At 41.6% G+C, this 23,485-nt stretch overlaps 1 long non-coding RNA gene across 9 annotated transcripts; it reads left to right on the top strand.

Moving 5' to 3' along the window:
- The first annotated feature begins 1,784 nt into the window (after window positions 1-1,784).
- On the top strand, window positions 1,785-21,110 carry LOC143523518 (uncharacterized). Of its 9 annotated transcripts, none has more exons than XR_013133392.1 (6): window positions 1,799-1,820; window positions 14,276-14,537; window positions 18,039-19,701; window positions 19,981-20,135; window positions 20,534-20,651; window positions 20,887-21,108. It is a non-coding gene; the product is annotated as an uncharacterized LOC143523518 (long non-coding RNA). The 9 variants fall into 9 exon arrangements; XR_013133391.1 differs by lacking the exon at window positions 1,799-1,820 and adding an exon at window positions 8,139-9,152 and having other exon boundaries at window positions 12,791-14,537; window positions 20,887-21,110; XR_013133389.1 differs by lacking the exon at window positions 1,799-1,820 and adding an exon at window positions 8,139-9,152 and having other exon boundaries at window positions 12,788-14,537; window positions 20,887-21,110.
- The last annotated feature ends 2,375 nt before the right edge of the window (window positions 21,111-23,485 follow it).

Here is a 23,485-nt window from a genome sequence, read left to right as displayed (position 1 = left end):
GGGAAACACCCATGAGCAGAACTGGATTTCTGGAAGTGTGATAGGAGTATTATAATAGTACATTTTATGAACACGGTGCCATCATGTAGTGATCAATATATGAACAGGTTAAAAGTAAGATACTTACTTGTCCTTTTCAGCATGACTGAAGAAGTCGTGGTGATGTGGTACAAAGACCACCACACGTGACGTGCGGTCTGCCTCTTGCAACCATGCTGTAAAATATTGCTTACAGGTGGCACCAGCTTTATGTAGTGGTGAAACCTCATGCATATATCCTCGAAGATTGTACGTAGCTTTTGAAGCTGATGCCATGTTGGAAAGTGAATCAGGAATGAATCAGGATCTGTTGTGAGAGAATGGAGGAAAAAGAGCAGTTCGATACAAGGGGGAATGATTTACCTTACCCCTATGGGAAAGGAGTAGCATAAATTAAAGAAAAAAATTTTAGGCTACAACAGAAGGAGTGAGCAGTTGTGGCCCACCATAAAGTTTAATAGCTAAAAATTAGATAACTGAAACAGGCTGACTGGACACAAGCACAGGAGAATGTAGTCTTAATAAAAGTAAAATAAAATTCAATACACAGATGACTGGAGAGACTACTACAAACAAGGAACAATACACTGCTAGGATACATAAATAAGAAGTGAAATAACCAAACAGGGCAAGACTCCAAACTGACACAAGCATAAACATTAGTACCCACAAACTACAAATCAAATTGGAACACAGGGACCAGAAGAATATCAAAATGAGCATAGAATGCCAACTTACATTAACAGAACCAAACAGAATAAAACAGGTACAGGATGATATGGGAGAAAATCAAGGGGCTGAGCATATAATAATGAACATGGGAAATACAAAATAGCATGAACACAGAAAAACAGTTACTTACCATCAATGACCAATACTGAGAAAAAAATACAAGGGGGACTAAATGCACCTAAATAGGGAATGAAACAAGTCACATGTGGATAGAATAATCAAAGGGGCAGGCAGGACAACACAAGCACATGAGCATATACCAATGAACATGGAAAATACAAATTAGCATGAACACAGAAAAACAATTACTTACAATTAATGACTGACACTGAGGGAAGAGACATGGGGTGTTAAATGCACCGAAACAGGGAATCAAACAAGACACAGGTAGATAGAATAATCAAAGGGGCAGGCAGGCAGGACAACACAAGCACATGACAGAGAAGGGGAGTATCCAAGGAGAAGGGGAGAAGGTGTCTGGCTGATGAAAGGGAATGTGTAGCAGTTACTTTGAGGCATAACATTTGAGATGTGTAAGCAGGAGTCACACAAGCAAATAAATTATAGGATTGTGTAAGAATAAGGAGAGAATTAATCAAAGAAAGCATGTTTGTTAGTGGAAGGAATGCAGTTCTTCTTCCAAGTCAAATATATTGTAAAATTAAAATGTTGCATATCTCAAAGGATAAAAGTGTAAATATAATGTATTACTGTTAATGTACATGTGTTATATAGGGCAAAAACATTAAAGTAGGAGGCAAAAGGTTTTGACACATCTGAGTACAGGAATGATCTGCATTAAAATAAATGTACTTTGTTTACAAGACAAATATATATGTAGGTGTGATGTTATTAGTGAGATTATTATAATGGGCCCTCAGAAAAAAAAGTATTTTAAAAGATGTAGTTGGTCACTGTACAAATGCTCTTCATATGTGATACTATATTGAAAGCTGAAGGGAGAGTGTAGTTGTAGAACTTTTATTTTGAAATGAGCGGAAGTATAGGGAAGTAGGTATTCGATTCCTGCAAAACGCACACTCGATAAGGTAAGATGAATGTTGCATGTGCTACGAGAATTGCATAGTTTGTTACTTTATTGTCCATATAGTGAAATGTAAAGAGTCATTGTGTTTAAAAGGTAAATGAGTTAGTAGTTGGTAATTGTATATATATATGGTTGTAGCAAGCAAGTTGCTAAACTTGTAATCGGTTACATGAAGTGCACGAGCAATGGCGATAGGGCACGTGTTGACCATGCATGGAGGGGTTGGCATGTTTTTTTTTTTTTGGCTAAATGTAGGTAGTCGGGAACTATGTATAAAAACACTGTATGAATATGTCTGGACAACGTGGCGTTTAAAAAGACGAGGAAAGCGAAAGCGTTTTGGTGGCTTTTGAAGCGGAGTTGTGGTAATACAGCGTTGGCTATTGAGTTTGTGTGGTGAGGGGTGTGACAGTGCGGGTTGAATGGAGACGTGGAGAAAGTGATTGAAGAAATTGAAGATGTTTGTGTGTTACTATATATATTTAATGTATATGTTGCAAATCAAGTGTTTTATTTGTACCTTATTGTATTGTCTGTTTATATGCCTGAAGTTAAATCGACTAATTGACTGTTAAATCGAAAATAAGTTGGAAACTGGTTACAAGGTGGAAACGGTACTGGTGAAGTCGGTACTGATGGTGTTTAGAGCACATAAAGTAACTAGAAAGGCAAAGTTCGTGAACAAACTTTATGTTGGCTTGACAAAGCAGCTAAAAGGCTGTTTTGAATGTTGATGACTGTAGTATATTGGATATAGAGGCAGCACAAACACTTCACGGAAGGGAAGGCAGCTCGAAGGTTTTTTTATTCTATTCCAGCACACGTACACGGGATTTTCTACCGCCAACATGCAGGTTTCTAACTCTCTTATACATGTACGTGTATAAGGCGCTATACTGCCACCCTATGGTGAACAACTTAAACAACGAGGCTACTTATAACAGTTTACAACATTCCTCCCCCTCTGAATTAAACTTATTTCTGCATTTACAATATTCACTATCACCCCAATAACCAACACATGTTAATAAGTTTTAAAGTCCACAAACCAGTGCTATAACGGTGCACTAATCTAGAGACGTCCGGGTAGACTACCATCAGTCTCAATGAGTTCCAGGGCTCATTCTTACCCTGTGGCTGGGGAACTCACCACTACTCTAACAAATTCCTTCAGATAATCAGGTGCTTTTCGATCTCGCTCGGACCTCCGAAGTAATGTCTGCTGATGACTTATGGGCGAGACTTGGGAAGCAGGCGCATCTGCTGCCTCTGGCACATGTAGTTTCCCACTTGCCACTGTATTCTCCAGTTCACAGTTCTGACCCGATGCGGCTGCAGTTGCTCTTGTAGAAATCGTCTCAGGTAAGTTTTCTGCTGAAGAGTAGGAAGCAGTCCTGCTTCTCACTTGGTCAATGTGCCTCCTCACAATCTTGCCATTGCCTAGTGCTACTCTACATGAGACTGGACCAGTTCGCTGCTCCACTAATCCTGGAATCCAAGTTGGCCCTGATCCAAAGTTTCGAGTGTAAACAGGATCTCCCTCCTCAAGGCTTCGACTCTTGGCATGCAAGTCATGGTAGAGCTTTTGTCTTAACTGTTGCTGTACCATTCTACCCTTGAGGTTTGGATGGATTAGGTCTAAGGTGGATCGCAATCTCCTTCCTTGCAGCAGCTCTGCTGGTGACTTCCCTGTAGTACTCTGAGGTGTTATGCGGTAACTGAAGAGGGCTCGAGATACTCTGGTTTCAATGCTGCCACTTGTAGTCTTCTTTATCAAGGTCTTAAATGTTTGCACAGCCCTTTCTGCCAATCCATTGGATGACGCATGGTAAGGAGCTGTCGTGACATGGTTAATGCCGTTTTGTCTAATAAACTCTGCAAAGTCCCTACTGGTGAAGCATGTTCCATTATCCGTTACCAGCATCTCTGGAATACCATGCTGACTGAAACTTTTCCTCAAGCATTCTACAGTGACCACGGAAGTAGAGCTGTTAAGTGGATATGCATCCATCCACTTAGAATGAGCATCTATCAAGATCAGAAACATCTTTCCCATGAATGGTCCCGCGTAGTCTGCATGTACTCTCCTCCATGGCTGCTCTGGCCACTCCCAGGGATGAAGGGGTGCTACCGCTGGGCGAGCTCTGTTTTCTTGACACACTGTACATGTTCTGACCAACGCTTCAATATCTTCGTCTAGTTTTGGCCACCAGATGTAGCTGCGTGCCAGAGCTTTCATCCGAGTTATGCCAGGGTGTGACTGGTGTAACTGTTTCAGCACTCCCTCCCTACCTGCAGGTGGGACTATAACTCTGGACCCCCACAACACACATCCCTCACTAGCACTGAGTTCTTCCTGTCTGTGTACATAGGGCACCAAGCTAGGATCACTGACTTTTGATGGCCAACCCCTTAGTACATACTCCCGTACCAAAGCTAATACCTTGTCTCTGTCTGTCCACTTCTGCACTTGTCTCGCTGTCACCAATGGTGCATCCATGTGATCCAACAACAGTACTCGCTCAACATCTGTTGAGGGTTCCTCTGTCACCTTTACTGGCAATCGGCTAAGGGCATCTGCGTTACTGTGATCCTTGCCCGCTTTATACACAATAGTGTATTCATACGCTCGCAAGGTAACTGCCCAACGTTGGATCCTAGGTGAAGCCATCTGTGGAACTCCTTTCAGCTCATTAAACAAGGTGAGGAGTGGCTTGTGGTCTGTGATTATTGTGAAGGTTCGCCCATACAAATAGCTGTGAAACTTGTTCACCCCAAATATCACTGCTAAACCCTCTTTGTCCAGCTGTGAGTAATTTTTTTCTGCTGGATTAAGTGTCCTAGATGCAAATCCAATCGGTCGTTCTGAACCATCCGACATGCGGTGCGATAGAACAGCACCCACTCCATACGGGGATGCATCACACGCCAACAGCAACTCTTTACTTGCATCATAATGTACCAAGACTCCTGATGTCTCCATGAGAGCCTTGGCTTTCTCAAAAGCTCTTTGCTGTTCGCTTCCCCAGCTCCACCCAGTGTCTTTTCTCAACAGTTTGTGCAGGGGTGCCAAAATAGTGGACAGATTTGGCAAGAATCGATGGTAATAATTCAATAACCCCAGGAAAGCTTTGAATTCTGTCACATTCCTAGGTGGGGGTGCCTCTTGAATCGCCTGCACCTTTTCAGATACAGGGTGTAGGCCTGTAGCATCTATCCTATGGCCTAAGAACACCACTTCTTTGCCTAGGAAACTGCATTTACTTCGTTTAAGGCGAAGGCCACTCTCCCTCAACCGTGTCAACACTTCATCTAAGTTGCTGAGATGTTCCGCCTCTGATTTCCCGCTCACCAGTATATCATCCAAGTAGACTGTTACACGGGGAATGCCTTGCAAAATGCTTTCCATGGTGCGCTGAAAGATGGCAGGACTGGAGGACACACCGAATGGTAGGCGACAATACGTAAACAGACCCTTGTGCGTATTGACAGTCACATACTTCTTAGCATCATCATCCAATACCACTTGCTGGTATGCGTGACTCGTGTCCAACTTTGTGAATTTTTCTCCCCCTGCCAAGTTAGCAAACAGATCTTCGACCTTCGGTATCGGATACTGTTCCAGCTTGGAGACTCGATTCACAGTGAGTTTATAATCCCCACAAATTCTTACAGCTCCTCCAGGCTTAAGAACAGGAACTATTGGAGCAGCCCACTCTGAGAACTTAACTGGCTCTATGATTTTGTCTTCTAAGAGTCTCTGGAGTTCCTTTTCTACCAAGGTTTTCATGGCATAAGGCACTGGCCTTGGTTTGTAGAATTTAGGTAAGGCTTCCTTATCTACATGTATTTGTGCCTTGGTACCTTTAAGTTGACCCAACTCATCCTTGAAGACTTCAGAGTGCTTTTCCAACACTACCTCCAAAGTGAGTTTCCTTTCTGGTGCTACTTGGTTTACGGACTGTACCACTATTGCCAACTGCTGCAACCAGTCTCTGCCCAACAGATTTGGTCCTGTTCCATCTACCACAATTAATGGAAGAGACTTTGCCTGGTTATTGTGATACACCATCACTTCTGTCCTACCTTGAACCTCTATTCTCTGACCTGTATATGTTTTTAGCACCATTTTGCATTTCTCTAATTCTGGTATTTGTGACTTTCGCCAGAGCTTGACGTACTGCTCCCTGTTCATTACAGTCACTCCACAGCCAGTGTCAATTTCAAAGGTTACCTCCACACCATTTATGTTCACTTTCTCTGTAATTGGCGCTACTTTATGTAAACTGTGCTCTTCAACACTGTAAATTGTGTGCATCTCTCCTTCAGCTGGCTCCTCCTCTTCTTCCTCTTTTAAAAGATGGGCTCTCCGCCCTTTGTTCACTCTGCCCAGCTTAGCTTGACCACGTGGCTCCCAAGACGCCTTTTTACCACGGTCCGTGCCCACGCCATCCTTGCTGCGACATGCCCTTTTAATATGGCCTCTCTTGCCACATTTGTGACAACATTGGTTGGCGAATCTGCACTCCATTGCCGAGTGCGACCCATTGCATCTGTAGCACATTTGCTCTTTCTTATGCTCCGCCCCCACACGATGAACTGTTGCTTGCGACTTATAAGATTTCCCAGTATCATCGAGAACATGACTCTGCAAATCCTTCACATTCTGACTAGCTGACTCCATAGCCTGCGCGGTTTTCAGCGCTTTCTCGAACGTCAGATCTGGTTCAGCCAGTAATCTCCTCTGAATATGATCATCGTTGACCCCACACACTAGCCGATCTCTTAGCATTACTGGTAGGGACTCGCCATAATTACAATCTTGGGCCAGTTTCCGTAGTTCCGCCACATAATCAGCCACAGTTTCACCATCTTTGCGCATCCTGGAGTTAAACCGAAACCTCTGCACAATTTCACTTGGCTTGGGGTTAAAATGAGCTTTGAGCAAGTTAACCAACTGTTCGAACGTCTTATCTCCCGGCCTTTGAGGGCACACTAGACTTCTCATTAAGCTATACGTAGCAGGTCCCACACAGCTTATCAAAATGGCTCTTTTTTTATCCGCGTCTTCGATATCGTTAGCTTCGAAAAAATATTCTAGCATCTCGCAATACTCCTCCCAGGACTGCAACTGGGAATCAAACGGAGTCACAGTTCCTACCGTGGCCATCATGGGATTCTTTTAAATTCACCGAACAGTCCCAGTTCCAGTTTATCCTCGTCGCCAAATATGTAGTATATTGGATATAGAGGCAGCACAAACACTTCACGGAAGGGAAGGCAGCTCGAAGGTTTTTTTATTCTATTCCAGCACACGTACACGGGATTTTCTACCGCCAACATGCAGGTTTCTAACTCTCTTATACATGTACGTGTATAAGGCGCTATACTGCCACCCTATGGTGAACAACTTAAACAACGAGGCTACTTATAACAGTTTACAACAATGACCTAATGTTAAAGGTTGTTTTAATGTTATCACTGTTAAATGAAGTTAAAAGCTACGGAAGCCCTAAGAGGACGTACAATGCAACTTATTCTTAATTCATTTTCCTTAGATTTTTATTTTTTAATAATCGTTTTCCTGAAATCCCGAATAGGCTGCAGTATGCGTTTTATGCGGAGAAAAATAATAATAATAATAAGAAGAAAAAAAAAAAGAAGAAAAATTCGAGCAATTACAATAGGTTTCCCACACTACGTGTGTGAACCCTAATAATAAGAAGAAAAAGAAGAAAAATTCTAGCAATTACAATAGGTTTCCCACACTACGTGTGTGAACCCTAATAAAATAATAATAATATTAATAAAATAAAACACGCAACCAGCTCAAATGACCACTGCAAAGAAGTACAGAAAGTAAACCAAATACATATAGTACAGATGAGTGCAATGTATGGGTGTGTGTGAGTGTGTGTTTATGTGCAACCTAGAAGTGCAACATAGGATAGATGTATGGAATGTACTTACCAGCAAGGGTGGGTAGCTGCGACAGCATTCCCCCAGAGGCCAGAGGCGGGCGGAGAGAGACCCGGGAACCCCACCCGCCCACGGCCCCCCACAGAGCGGTGGAGTACCAGAGCCGCACTTCCCAGAAACCCTCACCCGCCCGCCCCCGCAGGCGGGAGAGAGAGACCCCGGACAGCGCCCCACCAGTCAAGGAGCGCAGGTCCAGGGGAACCAGAGGGAACAGAGCGCCTCCCCCCCAGGATGCCCCCCCCCAGGGGCCAGCGGCAAGACCACGGCGCCACGCGCCCGGAAAGCCACCCACCACCCGGCAGGGCCCACCTCCCGCCGAGGAGCACCCGGCCGCCCCATATCACCACCGCCCAGGGGAGCGGGCCAACCGCCCCTACGCCGGGGGGCCAAGCCGGACTCCGGAGCTCCAAGGCGCCCCCCCTCTGGAGTAGTGCAGTAGTCCCAGGGGAGCGTCCGGGAGTGAACCGGGCACGACCAGCCCCGACCCAGAACCAGCTGTCCTCACCCACATAACCAAACCCACCCTACATTCGCCCCTATACACCCCCACCATGCACACACCCACCCCCACACACACATACACTCAAGTTCACCCTCACACCTCCAAACCTGGCCATATGTCCCCTCCCACCAACACGCACTCATTCATCCACCCATTCAGAAACAAGAAGAAAACAAGGACAGAGACACACACTTATCCAGACTAGCACACCCTCTGCGGCAGGGGCAAATGGCTGGACCAGCAAGGACCTGCAGTGGTCCTAGGAAGCCGCCAGCCCAGTCCCGCGCCAGCAACCCCCCCCCGCCCCGGCAGGGAGCAGGAAGCGGGTGAAGGAAGGCCTTCCCACCCCTCCACCCCCAGTGTTGTGTGTAGGTGTTGGTGTATATGCATGTGTCGTAGTGTGTGATACTATGGTGCAGTTAAAATTGAGGGGACAGGTGCTAGGACAAACGTGAGTGCATGTCCACACCGTCCCCTCAAAGGCCCTCAATGTCTAAAGTGCAGTAAAAACTGAAGGACAGACAGTGGTGAGGAGACGGGTGAACCATGGCAGCAGGCCCACCTCGTCAACCTCTGGGTACCTGCCTGTCCCCAGAATCCTAAATGAGCAAGGATGTGTGTGTGTGTGTGTGTGTGTGGGGGGGGGTGGGTGGGTGGGAATGCTTAGGTCCAGAGGAAAGGGTCCTCTGGAAGAGGAGAGCCAGCTTGCTAGCTGGCTCATTGAGCACCGAACTTCACTGCCCCCCCAGCTCAAGGCAGGGAGCGGTCGACCCGGGGAGACCAGGGCGGCAACCCCCCCCACCACCACATCCAAGCCCGGATCCACACCACCCCCACCACAGAGAGCAGCCGGTCCGCACATCCACATACACCTAGACACACATTTCTTTCATACACGTATGCACTCACACATTTAACCCATAAATATATACACATATACATACATACATCCATCCATATATATAGATATATACATACACATACATACATATATACATATATATCTACACATACATATACACCAGTCAACGCCACACACGCTTGTCCCATATACACCACACCCCTGTGTATGCACCCACAACCATACCAATCGCACAGTGAACAAACGATGACAGACATCAACAGTATTGAGGACATGCTGGTCGGAGTCCGGAACCCTACTTCCCAGCCCACAACAGACATCCCCATCATCCACCACCCCACTCCCACCACCCAGGCACCTCGGAGCCCCAAGGCCCAGACCCGACGCCCCGACCCAGGCCGACCGACCCACCACCCCCAGCGGCGCAACCGCAGCGGCGCAGGTCCCCCCGCACGGGCAGGGCCACAGCTCGGGGTCGGGGGGCCCCAGGCACCAGGCCCCGGGTCCCGCCACCCGGCCCCACAGGGGAGGCCAGCCACCCCGCCGAGGGCCAGCACCTGCTCCCCCCCACGCCCCGGCCCCACACCCCAGAGCCCAGAGGGAGCGCCACCCAAGCCCCCCCCAACCACCGCCCGCCAGGGCAAGCACATGCCATCCCAGGTCGGCAGCCCCGGCCCCCCCGCCCAGAAAGTGGCCGGCACGAGCAGCCTCCCCGGGGTCGACCCCCAGCCACCAACCGGCCCTCCGGGAGCCGAGGCCCCTGCCAACCACCCCGACTAGCTAATGGAACTGATCAGTGGGGACCAAAGAGAATTGAATTCCTCCAACTGGTCTTTAGAGGAAGCAGACATTCTCTCCAGACAGATGTGATCAAGTAATAAATTTTTGTAATGAGTAATATGCAGGTCCTTTTTCGTTTTCCAATTAATAAGAATGGTTTTCTTGGCGATGCATAGGGCAGTGAGAACTGTGTGAGATATGTCTGCCTCTGTATCTAATTCACTGACGTCTCCTAAGATGCACAGTCTGGGGGAAGTTGGGATGCAGCTTTTAAGCCCCGTGGACAATTCTACACATACCTTCTGCCAGAATTCCTTAACAGGCCTACAATCCCATATAGCATGCATATAGTTATCAATTATATTGCCTGTACAGTGGGTGCATATGTTTGATTGTGCTAGGCCCATTTGGAACATCCTTTGTCCTGTATAGTGTGTTCTATGAAGGACTTTGTATTGTATAAGTTGTAAGTTGGGGCTTTTACTTATTTTGAAGATATTTGTACATGTCGGTCCAGAAATGTTGATCTGGATTAATAAATAGATCTCGTTCCCATTTGGCTATCGGAAGGGAGATTGAGTCATCTAATTTTAACAATAATTTATACAATTTTGATAATAATTTAGGAGTATATAGATTAAAAAATTCAGTTATCCATGCTGATATTTCTAAGTTCAGTTGATTGCGGTTGAATCTCTGTTGAATGATGGATTTTAATTGTTGATATTCCAGAAATCTACTGTTGTTTATTCCATATTCTGATACAAGTTCCTGGAATGTGACAAAGTTTCCATCTTTAATAACATGTTCTAAATTTTTTATTCCCCTGTCATGCCATGATGAAAAATGTAGTACTTTCTTGTTCTGACAGATGTCTGGATTGTTCCAAATGGGTGTTAGTTTGCATGGGATGAGTGGGGACCGAGTTAATTTAAGGAATTCCCACCAGGCTGTCAGTGAAGTATTTATATTAAGGCTTTTAAAACAGTCCTGACGCTTAATATTAGAGCTAATGTAAGGTAGGTCTGAGAGTTTTATTTTCCCGCAAAATGCTTGTTCTAGGTCCAACCATGGCCTGTCTATTAAGTCGTATTTGACCCATTTTAAAATGTACTGTAATTTATTGGCTAAGAAATATTGATAAAAATTTGGTAATTCTAAGCCACCATTGCGTTTTGGCTTTTGCAAGGTTTTCATACTTATTCTTGATGGCTTGTTTTTCCATAGAAATTTTGAGATGTTTGAATCTAGGGATTTAAACCAAGCAGCAGAGGGTTTATTTGGGATTAATGAGAATAAATAGTTAACTTTGGGTAGAACCATCATTTTAATGGTAGCCACTCTCCCCATGAGTGATATAGGTAAAGCGTTCCAACGTGTGAGATCATCTTCTATTGTTTTTAATAGAGGGATATGATTTAACTGCACCAAGTCTAACAGTTTAGCAGAGACATGTATGCCTAAATATCTAATATTACCTGATTGTAGTGGAGTGGTGGTCGTGTTCTGGAAACTACAGTTTATAGGCAAAACTGTTGATTTGCCCCAGTTGATGGAATATTCTGTTATAGAAGAAAAGCTGTCTATAAGTTTGATTGTATTCGGAAGGGAATCTTGTGTGTTCTGTAGGAAAAGTAATACATCATCTGCGTAGAGACTTATCCTATGGTTTGTGGTTCCTGTGTTAATTCCTGTAATATTTGCATTTTGTCGAATTGCTGCTGCTAATGGCTCAATGAAGAGAACGAAAAGTGAGGGTGACAGTGGACAGCCCTGCCTGGTGCCCCTTTGCAGAGTGAAGCTTTGTGAGGTGATGTCGTTTGTCCTAACCCGTGCATTAGGAGAACTATGTAAGACTTTGATCCAGTTAATGAAGGATGGGCCAAATCCAAATTTGTGTAGAACTGCTAATAAATATTTCCAGTTTACCCGGTCAAATGCTTTTTCTGCATCTAAAGATACAATGGTAGTCTCTAATTTGTTAATTGTGCAGTAATCTATTATGTTTATTAGTCTGCGTGTATTGTTGGCAGATTGTCTACCCTTGATAAAACCTGTCTGGTCTGGATGTATTATAAGTGGGGTGATTTCCTCTAATCTTCTGGCAAGTGCTTTGCAAATAATTTTAAGATCTATGTTTATGAGTGAAATGGGGCGATAGCTGGAAGGAAGTGTAGGGTCTTTGCCTGGCTTTAGAAGTACACTGATGTTAGCAGAATTCATGTCTGGAGACAGTACGTGATCATTTTGAATTTGAGTTACCATTCTAAAAAAGGTTGGTTCTAGCACCGACCATAATTCTTTGTAGAATTCTACAGGAAATCCATCTGGTCCTGGAGCTTTGTTATTTGGTAGCTGCTGTAAGGCTTCATGTAATTCGGGCAGAGCAAGTGGTGAATCCAGTGCAACAATTTGTTCGTTTTCTAGCTTTGGGAGATTTATATTATTAATAAATTCTTCAATAGCTGAATCTGATGGATTAATCTGTGATGCGTATAAAGCTTTATAAAACTCTTTAAAAGCTTTATTTATTTGTTGTGGGTCGTGAATAATGCTACCTGTTGAGTTCTTAATAGAGGAGATAGTTGTTTTTTCCTTATTAAGCTTTAACTGATTAGCAAGGAATTTTCCAGATTTATTGCCATGTTCAAAATTCTGCCAGCGCAGTCTTTGCAGTAAAAATTGTGTCTTTTTATCTATTATTTCATTTAATTCCAGTTTGAGTTTCCTCAGCTTGCTCAGTGTGTGTTCTTGTGGTGAAGCAGCATGGGCAGCTTCTAAAGATTTTATTTTTTCTTCCAATTCTAATACCTGTGTTTTTTCTGTCTTTTTCTTATGTGTGCAGTAGGATATTATTTTCCCCCGCATTACTGCCTTCCCTGCTTCCCAAAGAACACATGGAGAGGTTCCTGGTAGATCGTTATATTCTAAATATGTTGCCCATTCTTTTTTGAAGTAATTAATGAAATCTTGTTCCTTAAGTAATGATGTATTTAATCTCCAGTTCCTCGTTGCTGGTGTGGTTCTTTTCTGTGTCAAAGAGAGAGAGACCGGTGCATGGTCACTGATAGTGATAGGATGAATACAAGTGTCTGTGACATCTGTCATAATGGAATTGCTAACTAAGAAGTTGTCTAAACGAGAATGTGAGTGGTGTACTGCCGAAAAGAAAGAGTAGTCCCGGAGAGTGGGGTGGTGTGAACGCCACTCATCAGAGAGCCCAAAATCGTTCATATATTGTTTTAGGGTGTCTATAGACTGCCAGTTCCTTTGACTCACTGCTGTACTGAGCCTGTCGATATCTGGATCAAGTACCAAGTTGAAGTCTCCTCCTATTATTAGTTTGGTGTCAGAGTGATCAGAGAGTGCAGTGAAAATATTGTGGAAAAAGGAGGGGTCGTCAACATTCGGCCCATATATGTTAGCAAAACATAAACGCATATTTAGAATGGATAGGTTGAGTATTATGTATCTACCATCTGGATCAGTTATATTGTTGCTAATGGAAAAGCTTATCCTTTTGTTAATTAATATGGCCACCCCCCTTTGTTTTGAGTTGTAACAGGCTGAGTACAGGTGTGGGAACTGAGGAGAGGTCAGTGTGTATGTAGGTGTTTTAGACATATGTGTTTCCTGTAGAAAGACAATATCTGCTTGTAAGTCGTTTAGCCGATTAAAAATTTTCAATCTCTTTTCCCTCGAACCAGTTCCACGTACATTCCATGTGACGAACTTCAGTGAACTAATGTTAAAACTACTTGTTTGAGTGTTGGATGGTTGCTAAAGGTGTGTGTGTTGCACTTCTGTGTAGTATGCCTGTGTTGAATGTTTTGTGTATGTGTCTGCGTCTGCGCTATATGCCTGAGTGTGTGTGCCTGCATGAATCGGTCATGTGTGTGTATCTCCTGTGTGTTAGTGTGAGATTGTGCTATATGTCTACGTGTGTGTCTGTTTTGCCTACCTGCCTGCATGTGCGTGTGTGTGTGCATACAATACATTGCAGTCTTGAAAGTGGGTGAACAAATCGCTGGGTGAGTGTAGAAAGAGAAAAAGAGAGGGGAAGGGAAAAGGAGACGTACACTGAAAGTGCATATACAACAAAAAAAGTATAAACAACTAGGACTAATGACGGAAAACATACAGTACGGTGCTAATTAGACCGGCATTAGTTATTTAAATTAAACATGTCTTGTTGTTCTAGGCGAAAAGTAATGTGTAGTAAGGAGTTGGTGTCGGTGTTGATACAGTTCACCTGTTTAGAACAGCCATGGTGTTGTGTTGGTGTCGCGGTAGAGTTGACCGTTCACGTAGAGTTTATCCACTGATATTACAGCCCGGGAACCTGCTTGGATGAAACTCTTGCGGATGGGAAACAAGACCTTGCGTCGCTCCAGGATTTCTTTGGGGAACTGATCGTTAATGCTGAAGTTGGTTCCCTTCAGCTCCCGGCCGCGGCTCTTCAGCAGTTCTTTATGTTTGAAATGTTCAAATTTTGCCACGATCGGTCTGGGTCTCTGCGCATCCGGCCGTTTCCCCCCCAGGCGGTGAACGCGGTGAAAGCTGATGTTTTGGACGGTTGCCTCTGAGATTTTTAGGTGAGTCTGTATAAATGTTTTCACCGTAGTCTCGGGGTCTTCGTCCGCCTTCTCCGGGATACCTGCAAATATAAGATTATCTCTCATACTGCGAGACTGAAGATCTGATGATAATTCTATCGAAGCAATTGTCAATATACGTAAATATATTGTCCAAATCTTTGTGGTGCTCCAGAGTGGTTGCGTTCATTGATACCTATGTAAAAGAAGAACAAACACAGATATTTATTATTATATATAGCCTATATATATATTTTTATTTAGGTTGTCTTAAATTAAGTTAGCGGGTAAAAAAGATATAGATAAGTTTGTTTAGCAGCGGCCTGCCGCCATGTTCCAAAGCTTCCGCCTTCTGCCGGTTTGCTTCCTGAGGTGTCACTCCGTCATTTCCCTCCTAGTTACCACATTCAACCCTAATGCAATTCACCAGACTTCTCCCGCCCGCAATCCTAATATGAATTGAATTAATTAGATTTCGTACTTGAAATTTTCTTATGTATTTATTAAAACAGCAATATAGCGATGGATCGCGCTGTCCCATTTCTTACCACAGTCCAAACACATGCCGTCAGGTGACGTACACCAACACTTTCTGATATCAATCACAACAAGCCGATTTCCCTCTCCATTAATTACAATGGAATATGACTTCCATACATCAGACTTTCCTGTAGTTGGCTTAATTGTGATGTATTCGCCTGTTTTAATTGAATTTTCCACAGCTGAAACTGGTTGACCGTCTACAGCAGGGGTCGGCAACCTATGGCACGCGTGCCACCATTGGCACGAGGCATAATCACTGGCACGCGACACGCTGGACCAGCATCAGCAAAAATATATATAATTTAATATAAATTATTATATTAATGGATTATAATTTCAAGTAAAAAGTATGCCCCCCCCCAACGGTTTGGAAGTATCGGTATCGGCGATACTGACCAGTATCGTATCGGTATCGTATCGATACCAAAATTCCGAGTATCGCCCACCCCTAATTTTTTCCACTTCACGGTGGTTCTGCTTACTGGTGTAATCTGGAATTTACTGCATATTTTTATATTTTCCCTGTCCGATGAACAACGTGTAACATTATTTTTCTCTTCTAACAAGGCACCATATAATTTACACAGGAAAGGAACATTTGAATGGCTAGCTGGCTATTGCTGCAGTTAGCTGATTTTTTAATATACACAAGATGTGCGTATTACAAAATACTATGGAGATATTGTTTTTAACAATGTAAAGCGACCTTGAGTTTGTGAAAGATATATAAATAAACATTATTATTGCAAGTTACTTATTTGTATGGTAATTAGCTCAGAAAAAAAAGTATTTGTGAGTGATCTTTGTTTTTTAGGAGACTTGTCTTGGCTCCTTAACCTATATCCTTTTGTGTTTGTTAGGAACATGGGTGGGCTAAATGTGAGTAGTAGCCATTAACTACCGCGGGGTTGTAAAAAGTATTAAAAGGTAGTAAATTCAGTTTGCCAAAATTAAGGCCATTAAAAAATATTAAAAAGTCTTAAACTTCATCGGAAGAGGTATTAAATTTTCGAACGCTCATCCAACTGCCTAGACGTTTTTGAATTTGTGTTAAGCGCCTTTCTCCTAAAACTCCTTAAATTAGATTTATTTATATGTTGCTAGCAGTGATTTGACGTGACGTGATGTGATGTTTGTTCGCGCACGCGCCAGTCACCTAAATACTGGCTGGTTTGCCGCCAAACCGGTTAGTGAAACTCTAGGAAAGTGCAAGTTAACCGACGTCTGGCTTGACGACCCAAGATTTAAACAAGCATGAAAATCTGTCACCTTTCGGCGAAATTCGCCGTTTTGAAGTTGAAAAGGGTGAAAATTATATAAAATTTTTTTATTATCATATTGACTTAATAAGCAAACAGAGCACTGCCGAAATCGGCTATTTCAATGGCACAGTTGGCCACCCAATATCAGAAACAGGTAGATTTGTCCCACCCAAAAATTAAACCAAAGAAAAAGCGGAAACTATTTAAAAACCATTTTTCTAAAAGCGCGTTTGGCAGCGTTCGCAATTCACGCGCTGTGTTGTTAGCAACTCGCCAGGCGCTCTCTGGGTTTTTCGCTTTCTTAAGGCTTGTGTTGAGATGTTCAGAAATATCCCGCACTCATAGCGTCACTGACCCAAGCTCTCGCCTCGCTGCAGCGGCGGGTAGTTTGCGCCAGCATTAAACGCGAGGTCAGTGATAAGAGCAATGAATAGCCAACCATATGACCATATATATGACAATAAAACCGCTTTATTGTAATGTGCTGTTAACAGACTAGGAGGGTTTGGGTTAGCTAAAGTTTATATTACGCTTGTCAGAAAGCTCTCAGAAACGTAAAGTTACATTACTCTCTACATTACTTTCTCTAGTCAGGAAACCTTAACATAAATGTTTTGTCATTTCATTTCAGCATGCCACCAAAGAAAAAATTAAACCACAGGACACAACACTCATCATCATCATCAAACCTGTTATATTATTTTAAATATTATGCATCACCTTATTAGGAGAGTACTGGTACAAAGTTACAGTAACAGTGCAGAAGCTGCAGAGATCATTTGTGCTTTGCCTTCAGAGGTAGCTACATGGATTATTTGGGCAAGTGGAAGCTCTGGTCAGGTTGCTTTTAGTAGTCCATGTTTCAACCTCTGAGGCAGAGAAGTTTTTTGGTTATATCTGAATATAATCCATACATTGCATGCATAATTTATTTAAAGTTTGTGGACAACAGTATCATGTATTATTGAGTATCTTGTTTAGATTATAAAGTGTCCTTTAATTTGGACTTGTCTAATAATAAACATAAGTACAGAAAATGTTGTATTTTGTTTATTTATTTATTTATTTGCGATTTACCGTAATTCCACAAATGTTCTATGTCACTATACATACAGTGATTAACTACCTTACCTACAGTGGAATCAGTTTATATTAATATTTATAAAATATAAAAATTATATAAAAGATAGTGTGGGCTTTGATTTGATAGCAAATATGTGTCGTTCCCCCCATGTCAAACCTGCTCCTACGCCCTTGCGTAATGGTAATCGCTGTATCCCCGTGCTGTCACCGGTCATAACCCCCATTTTCATGCCTGTTTTAAGACTGGCTTAGGCCAGTAGTTAGCAACAACCGAGAGGCCACTTCAGTCGCCGCTTTAAGTCATGCTGGTATTAAAAAATATTTTGTAGGTATTAAAAAGGTATTAAATTCAACTTAAGAATCTCTGTATATACCCTGATTAAGCTACATCATCTCTGAACTATGATAAAATTGAGAAATTGATCAAATATTCCTCACTTATCATCTTGATCATTTAATTTACTATATAACTTGGTGAAATATAGCATGATATCTGCTGCCAGCTATCTTTGCACCATTTTCTTTTAACTGATGAATGTTAAACAGTAAATAGAATAATTATTTCTTTAAAAAAATATTAATAAAATGCTATTGTGATTGTGTTTTCCTGTAGGTGGATGGTTGCCAGTTGTCCTTGACTACTTGAACCCTGAGGTAGAAGTCATTCCAGCTGCTTGGGTGAAAGATGGCATTTGCTACTGGCCTCCTTATAAATGATACTGAGAGCAGTAGGGCTGGACCCGAATATTCGGATATTCGGTCATTGAGTAGGTATTCGGTTTTTAATTTTGGTATTCGGATATTCGTGTTTTTTTTTCTTAGCTCCGCCTCACTCTAACGTTACAGTTCCGTTCAGGTTAATGGCGGTATATGAGGCAAAATGCCGAGAAGCTCAGCTGTTTGGAAGCATTTTAAATTGAATGCAGACAAGACAAAGGCGGTGTGCCAAATATGTAATATTCAGATGGCATATCATGGTGGCACATCAAGCTTGAGGAATCATCTAAATTGCGGTAAGTATTATTTCTTGACGGTGTAAAAAAAAAAACAAGATTATTCCTGCTAACAAACTTGGCTTAAATAGTGTCTGCCATGTTTTGCCATGACGAAGCTGCTTATGTCTGACATTAACAGTAATGTTATACATCAGGGGTGGCCAACCCGTCATAGACCAAGAGCCACTTTTCTTACTGTGTTACGGTAAAGAGCGAGTGTAGATTGTTGAGCGGGGGGGGTGTTTGGGGTGGCGAGTGTGAATTATTAGCTGTGAAGACAGTCGAAAGCGTGTTTTCCACTACGCCGGTTTTAAAAGTATTGGCGGCTCGCTAGGCTTGTAAACAAACCGCGCACCACGAAAATGTAGCAGTGTGTCGCCCCGTTTGTGCAGGTGAGCCCACGGACCGGCTGGGGAGCCGCATGAAACAAGAGCCGCGGGTTGGCCACTCCTGTTATACATGATAATAACTTGCAGGCACTTTGAAACTGATTTATATAATAAAATGTAAGGGGTAATGTGGCAACACTAGGTGCTAAATCACAAAAAAAAATGCCCAGCCTATTAACAGCTTCCATCTGTATAGGTGCATACCGTCCGTATGGCTTCGCAGCCATCGACATCTTCAACCGACAAAACGACACAGCAAAGCCTCCAGTTCATTTTTTCGTACTTTAATCCGTTTTTAATCCGTCTTATTTAAAAATGAAGCTTCGAATATTCGCTTCGAATCAGTGCCGAATATCCGGAGCTCAAAAAACACTATTCGGGCCAGCCCTAGAGAGCAGTCAAATCTCAAGAGCAACCACAAGAGTCATGGATCCCATACAGCATTTGTGTTATCTACACAGCAAGTAAGTATACAGCGTGTTTTGATTACAACACTATAATCGTGTCCTCGTGATTTTAAGTAACAATGGTGCAACATAACATTTTTGTCATATGTTATTGATGCACAGTAATCCAGTATCAATATATTTATTGAAACATTTATGATTAAACTTCACTTAAGCTATGCTATGCTGGAGTGCTCACGCAAGTGTTTCATAGTTAAAGGAATTCCTATATATTTTAAAATGTCTGGGTACATGTGGATAGTGCCTTAGACATTAAGTGCCTGCCTGCTTTACAGAACAATACAGCCTCACAGTTTATGGTGGCTGAAGTTTGTCTTTCAATTATTAGGTGATTACAGTGCTGCTAGAAGAAAACTACCTGAAGCTGTGGAGCACACAGGTATACAAACTGAGGAAGAAGACCAACCTAGACCCAAAAGAAGAAGGTAAGTGACCTGTGGTTGGTATCAACAGGTGACCAGCATCAAAACATGTATCTCCACTTTTGGGTATTTTGACTTTTTTGCATCATGCGATAGTCATGTTTGCATAATGTTGTGTGCATTGCAATATTTTGAGCAAAACTGTGCTCTTACCCTGCTAATTGAACCTTCACACCCTGCTCTTACTGATGCAATGTGCAGTTAATGAAGATTGGCCACCTAATATGTACGGTAGGTATTTTTGAAATGAATGAAAATTTATATTATACATTGTACTTTCAGATTTGCACCTTGGGTCTTGCTGGTGGAGGTGACATCAGGGAGACTGGGCTGTAACGAAGCGAACATTTTCAACAGTGTGGCCAAAAGGATCAACTGGCGAGGAGTCAATGGAAAAATGCCACTTCAGAGACTGCATCTGAAATCAGTACTGATTGGTAAGAGTTAATTTCTGTATTTTTAAGCGTGTACTCACACTAGGCAGTCTGTACCATGATCGAGCATTTTTGATTCTCAAAGTCCAGTTCGTTTGACTAGTGTGATCACTCTGCAGCCAAAGACAGTGCTGAATTAATGGTTATAATCATCATCATGAAATATCAGCATCTGCCATAAAAAACCTTTATTTTATTTACATAAAATAAAGTAAATGTAAGTAAACTGCATTTTTATTTTATTTGCATTTTTTTGGATTTGTTTTTGTACATTTTTTATATGCCTTAGGCTGAAAATGCAGAATGAGATTTGTGTCTGTGGGCAAAGCAGTGGACATTAAAAGTCTGTATTTTTAAATTGAACATGGTCTTTGTTTGATTTATGATATTGAATTTTGTAGATGCTATACGGAGGAATCCCATCACAGCCAAAGCAACTGATTTGGATGTTGAACGGTGTATGAAGCGGTGGCTTCAACTCGCAGGGGACCGTGAAGGAGGAAGACGAGCTCGAATGAGGTACACAGATTTCAGTTGTGCATTACTTCCAGTGTATCTTGTCAGGCAAGAACATAAGTCCATAAAACAGAAGTTAAAATTTTAATTTACTATCACATACTCTATGTGACTTTAAAGTTGTGTTGTTGGATTGCATATTATGGACCCCAGAAATTATTTTCTTCTTAGGTGTGTCTAAAGAACCATGTTCTATGCTTCTTTGTTGAATTAATTTCTCTTTTTTGTTTGTTTTTAGATCCAGTGAAAGAACCAGTGAGAGAACATGAAGAGTGACACCGGTAAACCCACTAGTTAGGAGTTATGTTGTTACTTATGAATGTTTAAAATGTTTTTAAAATACACTGAATCAACACATACTTATTACATGATTTGTATATAGTTTTAATGAACAAATAAGTACTAGCCTAAGAAATTAATATACTCTTATCAATATAGTTTTATACATTAGCAAGTTTAACTGAATGCAATTGTTTTATTCCTATACTGCATCTGTATTTATTTTTATTCTTTCATTATCATTTTATTTTTATTATAAATCTTATGTAATTTTTGACTTCTTAATTTGCATTTAAATGTTTACACATTAGAATAAAAATATGAAATAAAAATTTGTTTTTCAGTTATTTTAAATGATTCAGTACATCTGTTATTTACACGGTAAAGTACTTAAATTTAACTGCACTTAAATTTATTTACAGCTTAAATGTTAGTGTATTTATAATACTAATGCAAATAGTTTTCATCTTGGCCATTAATGGGCCAAATGGTTCAAATCCGGCTGAGTTCTGGAAAATGCTGGCTGAATTTAGGGCTTATTTTGGCCATATTCTGGGTGACCTTTGGCTAGATAATGGCGGATGTTAGTTGGGCCAGAATTGGCCTGTCATTCCAAACCGCAACTGGGCCAGAAGAATGTGGCGTATGGTGGGCCATATCTGGCCCGACAAAAATTTGCTATCTGGGAAGTGTCTCCAAATGGTTGCTTTCAAAGACCGCGGAGCCGTTTGAACTTCTTTTTCTTCACACTTTAACGGCGCAACAACAAATACCGTACACTACACAACCCTCTGTAGCCTAGGCTTGCATGCCTGTACATAGTCAAAGCTGTTTCCTTGTTTTGCCTAGCACTACAGAAAAATTAAAAAATCGATTTTTTTTTCTGAATCGTTCAATGTTAGAAACACGATTCGAGCTCTAATCGATTTTTTCCTGTACCCTTACTCTCTAGATCTAGATGTCTGTCTAGTGAATATTTTGGAGACTTTCCTTTGCCTGCTTTGCCTTCAAAGAGGTGCTTCTCAATTCCTGCGATCATTTCTAATGTGGAAAAAACCCATAAAGGTTTAAATCTCAATAGTGCATATAGTCATGTGCAAATCTTAGGCTTCTGAAAGTGTTACCGGCCTCAGGCCTAGGTGCAACCTGCGGCATGGTACAAACGTCCGTTTCCCTTTAAAGAGAGACAGACACAGAAGTCAACGTGTGCAAACTGGCGTTCTTTATTTATACAATTATCAACAAATAGAAACCCTTAATCACAGTTATTATTAGAGAAAATGCATAATCTTAAATCAGACATTTAAACAAGATTAACATTCAAATATGAACACACACATAATAATAATAAGCATAAGCAAAGAAACAACATCACTAATGAAATCAATTAGACAAACCCAAAACTCAAGAAGGACCATAATGAAGAAAAGAAATAAATAACTCCTACAAACACTTACACAACATAACCCATAATCAGAAAGGACAAATATCAGAAAAGCCAATAACCATAACTTTAAACCCTTTAACCCCACATACAACCCAATAATAAACTTCATTCAGCCTTTAATAAGTACTACTTATCTCAAGCGGTACACCAAAGTGCACCAGAAACGAGTATTTCATACGAGTATGAAACGAGTATTTCATATTTCATATAAATACTATTACGAGTATTTACGTTAACGTAGCCAATGATTGTTTTAACTTGAGCTTAACATACCCAACCAATAGCCTCCATTCATTCATTCATTAAGAACTCATTGTCTGAGCCAGCTAATGGCGTGCTACACTAACACGTGTTTCCAACTACGTGAGAATCATACACTGCATCTAACCAAAGATACATAATACATTTTAAAACCATGCAGAGAAAAGGCGAAAGTGGAATAAAACCATATTTTTCGTACCTTAAAAGAGAGACTGACACAGAAGTCAACGTGTGCAAACTGGCGTTGTGAAGAATACTTCCTCGCTGCCAGTTTTATAGCCTGGACCGATCTCTCCTTACGGCGTGCCCCCTGCTGGTCTAGTGCCATTATTTAGTACTTTAAGCTAATTAAATTCCAAACCCACATGAAGTTTATTTTAAACTTTTTTTTTATTTTAAACTTATCGCACCAAGATAATAAAAATTTAACAAGTTACACACAAACAATACCCGAATGTTTCTAAAACCACTTAAGACTAATCAGAAAAGTATAGGGGGTAAAGTATATTTATAATTTTATTTAACATTTCCAGCCCCTTACAAAAGAACTGTTCAAGACTAAAGCTGTGCAATAAGCATGTCTATAGAACACTAGAATAAATCATTTTGAACAAAATAGTAACAATTAGAAGAATACATTTTACTTTATAAAGTATTCAGAAGAATACAATTAGAAGTAGGGGTGGGAATCGTTTACTATCTCACGATTCGATTAGATTCCGATTTTGGGGGCCATGATGCAATTAAAATTAAGTGTCTTTCACATTTAATTTAAAAAATAAAGTGCTTTGGTAAAATAAAATGGTTTTTGTTGTTACCAAAATTCTTGAGCTTCATTTTGCGAGCTCTC

The sequence above is a fragment of the Brachyhypopomus gauderio genome, chromosome 9 (assembly GCF_052324685.1).
Source record: "Brachyhypopomus gauderio isolate BG-103 chromosome 9, BGAUD_0.2, whole genome shotgun sequence".
In the NCBI taxonomy this organism is placed as follows: Eukaryota; Metazoa; Chordata; class Actinopteri; order Gymnotiformes; family Hypopomidae; genus Brachyhypopomus; species Brachyhypopomus gauderio.
Note: the sequence above shows the minus strand (reverse complement) of the source record. Positions and strands in the feature narration are given on the sequence as shown.